The sequence below is a fragment of the Scyliorhinus torazame genome, chromosome 12, assembly GCF_047496885.1.
Source record: "Scyliorhinus torazame isolate Kashiwa2021f chromosome 12, sScyTor2.1, whole genome shotgun sequence".
Classification (NCBI taxonomy): Eukaryota; Metazoa; Chordata; class Chondrichthyes; order Carcharhiniformes; family Scyliorhinidae; genus Scyliorhinus; species Scyliorhinus torazame.
The window spans coordinates 56,851,790-56,864,176 of NC_092718.1; the positions used below are offsets into that span (position 1 = coordinate 56,851,790).

General features: G+C 45.6%; 1 protein-coding gene and 1 long non-coding RNA gene across 2 annotated transcripts in view; one reads left to right on the forward strand and one right to left on the reverse strand.

Moving 5' to 3' along the window:
• LOC140387181 (uncharacterized) overlaps positions 1-11,062 on the reverse strand; it is a 39,225-nt gene extending 28,163 nt beyond the window's left edge. The window contains exons 1-2 of the long non-coding RNA XR_011933770.1: positions 10,928-11,062; positions 8,783-8,891 (exon numbers count right to left, since the gene is read on the reverse strand). This is a non-coding gene — a long non-coding RNA (uncharacterized lncRNA). The remainder of the gene's footprint in view (positions 1-8,782; positions 8,892-10,927) is intronic.
• Positions 1-12,387, forward strand: part of adamtsl3 (ADAMTS-like 3) — an 869,253-nt gene that overhangs the window by 199,827 nt on the left and 657,039 nt on the right.

The following is a 12,387-nucleotide window of genomic DNA, read 5'->3' on the forward strand; positions in this document are numbered from 1 at the left end:
TGGTCCACACAAACATGGACCAGGCAGAATGGCACCCAGGGGTTTTGTGGGCCACCAGAGACCCCTGGATTGTCAGGGTAAGTGCAGGATGGCTCTCTGGCCCTCCCCCTGGAACATGGGCACCTTGGTACTACCCAACTGGCACTGCCAAGGTGCCCAGGTGGCACTGCCAAGCCAGCTTGGATGCCAGTGTGACAGTGCAAGGGTGCCTGAGTGGCGACGTGGCACTGCCAAAGGACAGGGGGCAAGGGGGGCCATGTCCATGAAATGAGAGTGGAGGTGGGGTTTGAAGGGTAGGAGAGGGCAAGTAAGTAGGTGCCTTCAGGAGGTTCGATGGGCGATCCTAGAAGGCAGGGGTGCTGCAAGGGAGCTTGGGCGTGCCTGAAGAAGTGGGGGGTGGGACCCCCGGAGACCCCATAGCGGTGTGTCCTCACTTGGGGGGTGTGGGGTAGTGTCCCTTTGTGTGGAGGGGATGACATTGCCCATGGGTGAGGGGTGTGGGCAATTCACAAACTGACTTGGAGATCGATGCACTCTTTCAAAATGGCGGCTTGATCTCTCTGGTGGGCCAGTGTTAAAAAAAATTCTAAGTGCCTATGACCACCCGACTAACCCCCACACCCATCAACCACCCCGAGCCCTGGCAGAGCAGCCAAAACCACACACCCCCCCCCCCCCTCCCCTCTGACCACCTGACCCATTCTACCCCTTGAACCAGATTAGCTTCTCAAAGTGGCTGGGATATTTAAACTTATCAGTACATAGCAGTTTGTGTTAGAAGAAGGTGGGAGAGTTGTGGTTTCACCTCCAGCGACAATCCTGCAGTACACTGAATAGACTCCAGGGGCAGCAGCTCTGCACATTTCTCAGCTGAGGTCCAGCTGAGAAATGTGCAGCTCCAGACGAAAGTAAGTAAAACGGAGCAGAGTGACAATCCGACGGCGATTGCCACTCATTCGACCCATAATATTTTCACTTACACTTCGGTTGGACCAGAACAGAACTGGAGTCCTTTGAGCTGTTTTAACCTTCTTTAGTGGACAGGGAGAAAAGAAAATGGTATTTCACCGGCAGAAAGAAAATGGCATTTCACCAGTGCCGGCCTTGACTGGACACGCACCTCAGAGCCAGTAGGTCATATGTTCAAACTTCGCTCAGGAAGGGAGCACACAATCTGATCCTGTCTGCCCTGACATGTGCACTGGTTAAGAGAAGGACAGTTTGTTGTGCCTTTTACAACTGAACAAATGCTTGGGGACAGCCATTCTCTGGTTCATTCCCACCGCAATTCCTCGACCAATCCGAGTCAAGAGGCTTGGTTTGAATTTAAACCAAAGCTTGACAGTCAACTATTTCCTGGTGCATTCTCCATGGCAACATTTCTGCCAATCAGAGTCTACTTGCCAATCAATCGGCACTCTCTTCTCATTCAGTGTAACTTGTTGTTCCAGTTAGAATTGGTGTTCTTGTGAATCTGTCCTTTACATAGAACATACAGTGCAGAAGGAGGCCATTCGGCCCATCGAGTCTGCACCGACCCACATTAATCCCTCACTTCCACCTTATCCCCGCAACCCAATAACCCCTCCCAACCCTTATGGACACTACGGGTAATTTATCATGGCCAATCCACCTAACCTGCACGTCTTTGGACTGTGGGAGGAAACCGGAGCACCCGGAGGAAACCCACGCGGACACGGGGAGAACGTGCAAACTCCGCACAGACAGTGACCCAGCGGGGAATCGAACCTGGGACCCTGGCGCTGTGAAGCCACAGTGCTAATCACTTGTGCTACCGTGCTGCCCTGATGCATGTGAAACTGAATTCATCGACAGCATCTCTTCTACCCTATACATCCAAAGAGGAGAGTTTCCCTGTTGTCCTGAACAATATTTATTCCTTAATCAACACAGTCAAAAAAAAAAGCCGGCCAGTCATTTATTTAATTGATGTTTGTGGGAGATATCTGCGCACAAAATGGCTACAGTTTTCCTATAGTACAACAGTGAAGACACTTCAGAACATGTCATCGACGGGGAAGTGATCATTGTGAAAGCTGCTATGCAAATGTAAAAGCTTTCTTCCCTGTGTTATATGGCATTAAATTGTATAAATAATGTTTCCAGGGCAGCACTGTGGCGCAATGGTTAGCACTGCTATCTCACGGCGCTGAGGTCCCAGGTTCAATCCCTGCTCTGGGTCACTGCCCATGTGGAGTTTGTGCATTCTCCCCGTGTTTGCGTGGGTTTCTCCCCACAACCCAAAGATGTGCAGGGTAGGTGGATTGGCCACATTAAATTGCACCTTAATTAGAAAAAAATTACTTGGGTACTCTAAATTTTAAATGATGTTTCTGAGTTCTGGTTGTCATGTTTTCCACGCACATAATTTCTTGCTATGTGTACCAGAATATTTTTTGAAATTAATGTAATTAACTGAGATTGATTTGTCAATGGGTATTTGTGCTGTTTGTTATCCTGCTGTGATAGTACTTTTGCTACATGTACATGTATCATGATATATGTCTCAGGGATTATCCCCAAGTAGAGATGATTGAACTGTGCTCATTGCACCGCAGGAACAGTATATTGACTTTGGAGTGGATGTCGTGCAGAATCACCAGAATGAAACCGCTATTTAGAGGGTTAAGTAATGGGGATCGGGGTGGGGGTGCTACTTGATTACGTCTGTGCTGTCCATCAGGGACATGTGCACATGGCTGTGTCTTGTATGAATCAGGAGGGATTTCTTTCGCTTCATGTCTCACAATTCTGTTCTAATAGTTACTGGCATGAGACCGCTAGCTCAGAGTTATATAGGTCAGTCATTGATCTCCTGAAGGCTGTCATAACACCTTAAATTTTAAAGTCATTTTGCCCCTCCAGAGGGAAATGAGAAATTTTAATGCACAGCTCATTGTTATGATGTGGAACACGCTGCCCAGAAGGATAATGGAAGCAGATTCCATAGTCCCTCCCTAAGGGAATTGTATATATACTTGAAAAGGAAACATTTGCAAGGCTATGGGGGATGAGCAAGGAAGTGGGACTAATTGGATCGCTCTCTCAACAAACCAGAATATTAATGACAAATTCCTTCTGTGCTGTATGACTTTGTGGTGCATTGCATATTTGATGGGATGGTTAACCGCCATTACTGAATTGATATGGTTGTAGCCCGTAACCTTGTGCTATAGCTGAAAGTGGGCCATTCCGATAATCAAATTGTAAGTTTCAAGCCTTTTTTTTACACCATGTTTCTTTGAACTAGTGCTGAATTAGCACTGAAATTGCCAAAGAAGCAAGAACAGAGTGGCATACCAGGCGAAATGCTAGTTGACAAGTGAGGTCCCATTGAAGATTCACTGCCCCCCCCCCCCCCCCCACCCCATACCAACCAGAGCTACCTAAGAATACCTAACCTAACTACCTTAGCAAACTGAGACTTAGCAGCGTGATTGTGTGCGAGCTGTGTCCACTTCAGATAGACAGATGAATAAGATGTCACATCTGTCTGGCATTGCCTGTGACCCTCAACTGGTTTGCATTTGGCTCCATCAAGGTGACGCAAAGATCCCAGGCCAGTCCCCAACATTTATTAGGATACCAGACAAGAACCCCAAATACATTTTTAGATTATTAAACCTGTGAGGAAAGAATACTTCGTTCGAGCAGTGATTTCACTGACCAATATGTATATTTTACATTAAAATAAACTCTTTTCGTACCACAGGATTAAACACATTAACACCATAGAAAATAGCTTTTCAATTGATAGTTAACAACTCTCAAAATAAAAGGAAACCCTTTTTATTACTGTGAGGGCCCTTACTGTTGATTCTCTTTTTCTCCTTTATTTTTGCTGTTATCATGCTGATCGCTGGATGCTTAATGGACATGTATCCTTAAGTCGAGCAGGGCAAGTGAGGATTTCAAAAGTTACAAACGACAACACTGTGCTAATTTTTGAATAGTAGAACTCAGACTGGTGGAATTCGGTTCGATTGGTTTGCTGGTGGTCAATGAATTGGCCAGAAGGTCGTATTCCGCCCAGTAACAAGCGGTGATTGGATCCTTCCTGTGTGGGATAGTTTTCAGAGAGCCTGGGAAGGAGTTGGAGTCCTGGACGCTGAGAGGAAAGAAGTTGCTCCCTCTCTTGTGTTTTCTCCAGGAAAGCTGCAGAGCTGTACATAGAATCTGCATGAATCTCTGGTGAAAATCTCGAACTGAGAGCCTAGATTGAATAAAGGTGTGCTAGAAACAACCATCAGAAACAAAGACTCTTATCTTTTCATTTCCATTATTATTTTTATACCCCTCTTCTCCCCTCTGTGTTTGTCTGCCTTATGTGTGTGTGTATATAGAGGATGGGGTGAGTTAAAAGGGGGGTAGGAATTAGATAATAATTAACCTGTTGTATTTTCTGCATATTTAATTTAGTTATTGTTATTAATAAAATTAATTATGTTTAAATTTACAAACCTGGTGACTATAGTTATTGAGCAGTCAAAGGCCAAAGACCTGAGGTGGCGCAGTGGATTAGCCCTGCTGCCTCATGGCGCCAAGGTCCCAGGTTCAATCCTGGCTCTGGGTCACTGCCTGTGTGGAGTTTGCACATTCTTCCCATGTTTGCGTGGGTTTCGCCCCCACAACCCAAAGATGTGCAGGCTAGGTGAATTGGCCATGCTAAATTGCCCATTATTTGAAAAAAATGAATTGGGTACTCTAAATTTTATTTTAAAAAAAAGAAAAGGCCAAAGACCTCAGGTGTTTTTCTAAGAATTATTTATTCATTTCAATTGTGTTGCATCTCTGGCTCTAGTGGGGCTAGATTTGACCCCACACTAGCCCATGGAGCTGTAACACTAATAACTTATACCGTCTCTATTTCTAATTAAGCAATGTCCATCGCAGGTCAAGAGTCACTTATAAATAAAGTTAGCAAACAAAAGGTTACTTTCAGTACACTTGAATAGAGATTTATTGGAAGTACTGCTTGATGAGAAAGAGTGATCCTTTCAGGAAACAGCCTGCAGATCATAGAATCATAGAATTTTACAGTGCAGAAGGAGGCCATTTGGCCCATAGAGTCTGCACTGGCTCTTGGAAAGAGCACCCCTCCTAAGCCCACACCTCCAGCCTGTCCCCGTAACCCCAACTAACCTAAGGGCAATTTAGCATGGCCAATCCACCTAACCTGCACGTCTTTGGACTGTGGGAGGAAACCGGAGCACCCAAAGGAAACCCACGCAGACACAGAGTGAATGTGAAGAATCGAACCTGGGACCCTGGAGCTGTGAAGCAACTGTGCTAATCACTGTGCCACCATGCTGCCCCTAATAAGATCCTTCTTGTTTTATATGATTACTGCTCAAATTGACAGCCTTTGGGGAAATCTGCTGCTCAGCTTAAAGCTCCTAGCAATCTCCAAGCTAAACTGCTTACCACAGACCTGGCTCCTCCCATTAATTGCATCATCTTTATCCCTGACCTGCTTACCTATGTCTAAACACAATGGCGTGATCCAATGACCATACTGCACCGGAAAAGCAGGCACAGCATGGCTGATAAAAGCCAGGAGACCCGTTCCCGTTATCTACCCAGCTCGCAACGCCTCACAAGATCAAACACAATCTCGCAAGATATTGCGATATAAATCCCACCCAATGTGGACGGAATCAGTTTTTGGCAAATCTGTATATTAGAGCGAGATGGTCAGTCTCACTGTATTGTACAGATTTCCAAGTCACCTGAGGCTTTGGGGTTCATCCCCTTTGCCTCGGAGATCCCAGGTGCGTGCCATTCAGCAGTGGACCCCACAAATGCGGACAAATGGGAACCAGATGGAATGGTACTCATGGAGGGCTGCCAGGGGATCGGCGGCACCCAGCTGTGTGCCCTTTTGGCAGGGTGCTGCTCTGGCACTGCTGGTGCCACCTGGGCACCCTGGAAATGCCATCCTGGCACTGCCAAGGTGCCCAGGTGGCATTGCCAGCTGTCATGGGCATTGCCATGGTACCATTTTGTCATTGCAAATGTGTCAAGCTGGAATTTGTTTCACGTGCGATCAGGCTAGGCGTGCTCTGTGTGGGGGCGGGGGGGGGGGGTGCAGGGTCGGCCGGAGACCCTCTTCTAATGCATTTGAGCTGGGGGGATTGGGAATCGTTTTGGGGACCTAAGAGATCTCTCGCTATCCGGCGAGTAGAGCTCTCCACTGTACAAAATAAAGCTATGTGCGGCCTTGGCCGCCCATTTCCCATTGAGGCCACTTATATAACTCGAGTAATGTTGAATAGTGCCGGGAAATACGCGGCTAAATGCACTCGCGATGGGACTTTGTTCCCATTTGCTTGAATTGACCCAATGTCTCAAATTAGCTACCTCCAGGGAATCTCCAGCAATCATACCACAATTCCATTTGGCCTGATATAGGGAAACAATTACATGGTTGGACTGAAAGATGATCTCACTTTGACAACATCTTAATTGCACTTTATGCAGCCACTGAGTCTGGATACCTTAATCTAGGTTCGTTAATAATATTTATGCGACTAATATATACCAGTTTCGCACATTCATCACATTGAGCACTGGGAACATCTGTGTTGGCCACTTCCCTCTGTACAGGTCGGCTATTCATCAGGGCCAATGATCGTGCTGCTGGTCAGTACCGCCAGGGTGGAATGGTAGTTGAATTACAGTTGTGCAGCCCTTCAGAGACATATGTAATCACTGTGTCTTGTAGGAGTCAAGAGGGATTTTCTTCTCTTCATGTCTATGATTTCTTTCCAAGTTATTGGCATGCATCCACCAGCATAGAGTCCTGCACAATAGTCATCGGTCTCGTGAAAGTTATCATAGCACCTTACATTTTCAGGACATTTCCTGTGCCATCAGCATGTAGGAGATCCAAGGGTGGAAGGATGGCAACTGGGAGAGTCTGGTTACGTTCCACCATGGTTCATGGCACCATTGTGTCAATGATAAACAGATGTACCCCATGGGAACAGTGGAGCATACACTGCATCTAGGGTCATTATTGCACATAACATCAGTCTGTTAAATGCTTTGAATGATCACAGAAACAGTACAGTGATAATACTGCCAATGTTTAATAAATAATTTTCATCTGCTGTGGCCTACATAGCATCTGCTCTGCCAAGACGCATTGCTTTGCAAGATAAAGAGCAGGATGCCAAAGCCATAGCAGATCAAAGTGTCGAACGTGTTATTGATTCAAGGTGCCTTTCAGTGAATGTCGGAGCTATGCTAGTTCTTAATGTTGCAATCTACATCGGCTAATTCCACATCCATCTTCCCATGGCATTTTCCAACACAGTTCCTCACATAATTCCAGCTTTTATGGAACAGTATTCACAGCCTATTGAGATTTTGATAACCTTAACATTCCTATATCATAGACGCATGCACCATGGAAGACTGTACAGCATCTGTCCAAAACTGAAACTCTCATGCTTGCCATTACAGTCGGCAATGGAGAGAACCTATCGTTCTGCATAGATCTAGGTCGTGGATTCTTGACTTTCTCAGTATATTCCGTGTGAAGTGTCTGTTGTCTGTGTGACAATAGTAGGACAACAGTGTGAATCCATTGTATAAATTGGCACTCCCAGTGTGGTGTTCCCCAGCATGAGAGTATACCTCAGGAGTTTGAGTGGAGTATCCATGTCTGAATTCCTAATCTGTGTTTCTGTCGCATGAGCTTCTTCACTAAATCATGGTTGTTGTCCAAATACCATGTCGAGTGGCATGGTCGACCAACTTTTCAATCACAGCAAAAGTGGATAACCTCGTTATCGGAGTCCTACTTAAGCACAGAAGTGTGATGACAGTCTGGATCCAGCTTCAATTCATGTCCTCTGTACCAAATGGGATGTTGACACGACTGGTACCAACAACATATACACTTGTTGTCTTGATAAGGATTGTTTGAACTAATCGTATTTGACGAAAAAATGCATACATAATGAGACTTGACTGAGAGCCCAGACATCTATTGCAGTACCAGAATGTCTACTCCCCAGAGGGAACATTGTTTGAATGACAGCTAAGACTCTCTGATTTCTCTGGTCAATTTTATAATGGTTGTTGATACAAGTTAAGTGGTTTTAAGGATTTGTGTTTTGTGGTTTTTGAAACTTCAAAGGGCTTGGATGATTCACACTTGACCCCGGTGAAGGATCCCCCGCCCCCCACCAGGGCAGCTGGGGTCTGAGTGCGAAGCCACCAAGCCGGGTTTCCGACGGGTGAGACCATGAGAGACCCATGCCGTCAGGAACTCGGCCATTTACACTTGGAGAATCGCCGCGGGGGCCTCTGTCAATGGTCCCCTACCCACGCTGCGTAGACCGTGCGCGTGTGATTTTGTGGCGAATCTTCAGGGACAGAGAATCGCAGGAGCGGCGTCAATGCCCATGCTCCGCCCCCGCGCCGATCGCAATTTTGGAGTATCCCGCCCCAGATTTATAAGTAAAACAGTATTAAACTATTTATTAATAAAAAGGAGAAAATATTAACATTCGGCCACTAGGTGGTGGTGTACACAGGATGCTCAGGTCGGTGCACTTCTGCCTTTCTACCACCAAAGGGAGCTTTCGCCTCCCTGTCGGAATAATGTAGCTCTGGTTCTGGAAGGTAGTAGTTTTTAGTTGCCTGATTTCTGTACAAACCTCTGGCGGCTTTCTCACAAACGCTCCCACCTTAAGCTTCAATTCTTCAGCTCTTCGCAGCCCCTGTCACACACATTTCGAAGGTTACTGACCTTTGGGAAGACTTGTACTTTCACACTCAGTATGTCTTTCCCAGATCTGTTGGTATTTGTGCTCCTTTAACACAGGAAATTGGCTACAATGCTTCTTGAAATCGTCCAGCTTAGAGAGAGAGAGAGAGAGAGAGAGGGGCGTGATTTTGGAGTCCTTGTTTCCTGGCTGCTTAACAGAAGCAAACAAAAAATGGCACTCTACAGAAGACCCTCCTTCTTCTCTGAAAGTTTCTGACCGACTTCACCAACCACAGGCCCCGATAGGAGAAAGTTGAAAGTCTTATATACACTGATTGGCTACTTGCCAAGTCTGTCAAACGACATCACGGATTCTACCACAGAACCTAAAGGGGATGTTTCAGACCAGCACATCTAAAAGCGGAGTTTTTTTTCCCAGTATCCAAAGACTCCAATTTCCTCATAAATGTAATAATAATAATAATCTTTATTGTCACAGGTAGGCATACATTAACACTGCAATGAAGCTACAGTGAAAAGCCCCTAGTCGCCACATTCCGGCGCCTGTTCGGGTACATGGAGGGAGAATTCAGAATGTCCAAATTACTTCATAGCACGTCCTTCGGGACTTGTGGGAGGAAACCGAAACACCCGGAGGAAACCCACGCAGACGCGGGAGAACATGCAGACTCTGCACAGACAGTGACCAAAGCCGGGAATCGAACCTGGGACCCTGGCGTTGTGAAGCAACAGTGCTAACCACTATGCTACCGTGCTGCCCATATATCATGTATAAATCTATAAATGTATATCAAAACAGGCAGCAGGACGGGGATTAAAAAGGGAACACAGGACAGACAGACAATATCCTGACACATTGGAGAAAGTTATCAATGAATTTGCATTTTTTAAAGTTTTATTTATACATCCCAATATACACTGTGATGTTCAATGATTCCAGACAATATATAGTGGGTCAATGGGCATGACTTCTACATTGGAAGACCAAAAGCAGACTGCATGACCACTTTGCAGAATTCCTTTGTTCAGTTTTCAAAATTGACCCCAACCTTCCTATGTCTTTACCATCATGCTCTTATATTCACATTTCCGTCCTCGACCTCTAGTAGAGCCCAACGCAAACTGGATGAGCAGCAACTCATTTTCTTATGAGGCACCTTGCAGCCTTCTGAACTTAACATTGAGTTTAACAACTTCAGATCACAAACTTTGTCCTCCAATTTGTGTGTCCCCCCCCCCATCCCCACCCCACCTGGCCAAACCCTTACCCCGACAGGGCCGGTCTGTATCTCATTATTATGCCTTGTTCCGCTATGAACACATTCTGCCATCTGACCTGTCGGCCACTATCCCTTCGTCTTTAACACTATCATTACCAGTCCCTTTGCCCTGTGCCCATGGCAACTTTGTCAAACCCCTCCTGAGCTCCCAACTATCCCTGAGCTTCTGCTTTGCTCCACCTCTTCCACAGTGTAAAACCCGTCACATTTCTACCTCTCTAGGTTGCAAAGAAGAGTCAGAAGGACTTTTCTTTTTTCCTTTACCATACCCATTCCTTATTTGGAAAATCTCTGTCAAATTTCCTGTTAACCTTCCTTTTCTGTCCTGAGGAGAACAATCCCAATTTCTATCTCTTCCCATAACTGGTGTCCCTCAGGCCAACACCATTTTAGTAAATCTCCTCTGCTCTATATTCAAGGCCTTGGCGTGTTTCCAAAAATGTGGTGCTCAGATATGAATACACTTCCCCAGGTCTAGCCAGTATTTTATAAAGGATCACCGTAACACCCTTGCATCCATTCCTCTATTAATAAAGCCAAGGATCTCATCTTTTTTTCATCAGCTCCCTCAACTTGTTCTGCCATCCGAAGGGGTTTATGGGAGAACTTCCAGGTGGCTCTGTACCTGTTGCCGATTAAAACGGTATAATTTAGCTTATATTGCCCCTCCTCATTCTTGTTACCAAAATGTATCACTTCACAGTTATTTGTATTAAACATAATCTATTACTTGTGTGCTGATTTCACCAGCTTGTCTGTGGGCCTTCTCGTAGCTTACTGTGTCTCCAAGCTTTGTGTCATCTGCGAACTTTGACATTTTGTCCTGTATACCCAAGTCCAGGTCAACTAATATCGTTCAAAACAAGCAGTCATTCCTAATACTGACCTCGGTGAACACCATTGTACACTTCACTCTCATCCAAGAAATGGCGGTTTGGCACCACTCTCTGCTTTCTGCCTTCTGCCCCTTAGCCTGTCTGTGCTGCCACTTAATTTTGTGAAATTATCTTTGTAGCAAAACCACTTACGCTGCTAATCATTTACCGACTTTAAAGGATTAAATTGTTGCTGAGAGGACCTCTTTTTTTTTTACATGGGTAATCGGGAAAGTGTTTATCTTGGAGAGCAGAATTCTTGAACTCTGACATATCTTCTTGATGTCTTTCCAACTCCTGCAGGTGCAGGAGACAGGATTCACACTTGCTGCCATTACCTCCCCTGCGTGCTGCACTTCGGGGAGCAGCCGGGTCCATGCATGCTTCCTACAGACCTCCAGACCCACTCTGTAAATTCCACTTCCCTAACCCTGGCGTGCTCCATTTCACAGTAGCTTTCATCAGTTTCCAGCTGACTTGCCTTCCACAGTGCTATTTCAGCTGCTTAAATGCCTCCAAATTGTGTTTCACAACTGAACAAGAATTAGTGACTGTTCCCCTTCATTGAATGGCCCACAATTTGGATGTTGAAATGCATGTCTCAGGTATCCAATGAAAAAAATAGAAACTCAACGTGAAATAGCTTTTTAAAAAATAACCCTCAAAATCTCTCAAAGTAAAACTTAATTTAATCATCATTTGTGTTGCTAAAGTGTGATTTCTATTATAAAGGGCTTACATTTATCTAATGCTTTTCATGAACTTAGTTTGCCCCAAAGCGCTTTGCAGCCACTAAAGTCATTTTTGAAGAGTTTTCACTGTTGAAATGTGCCAACAAATCTGCACACAACCATCTCCCACAAATACCAATGAGATGATCTGTTTTAGTAATGTTGGTTGAGTGATAAATATTGAAAGGAGACCTGGGAGAACTCCCCAGCTCATCAAAATAGCATCATGGGAGGTCTCCCCTTCGAGAGTAGATGGAATCTCATTTTGAAGTCGTACCAGAAGGGTGGCACTGCCAACAGTGTAGCATTCCCTCAGCACTGCACTCTGTTAACCTGGATTGGTGTGCTTATGTAGCTGGACTGGAACTTGAATCCAGACCTTCTGACTCAGGGTGGGATTTTCCAGTCCTTCCTGGCAGCAGGATCGACTGATCCTGTTGAAGCCAACCACCACTGCAGGTTCCCCACAGCCGAAGCCAGGCAGAACGCTGTAGACTTCGACAGGACTGGAGTATACTATCGACAGCCAATGACGACCCCCCGCCATCTTGGAAAAACCCGCCGCATAGGGGCTAGAAAATTCCAGCCTGAAGTGAGAGCTCTACCAACCAAGAATTCGTTGACGCATAATGTTGTTTACAGTCTTTGTAGATACCACAGTCATGGAACAAACTCTTTTTTTAAAGTGTGTGGGGGGGGGGGTGGGGGGGAGCAGGAATTCCGATTGGGAATTCCTACCC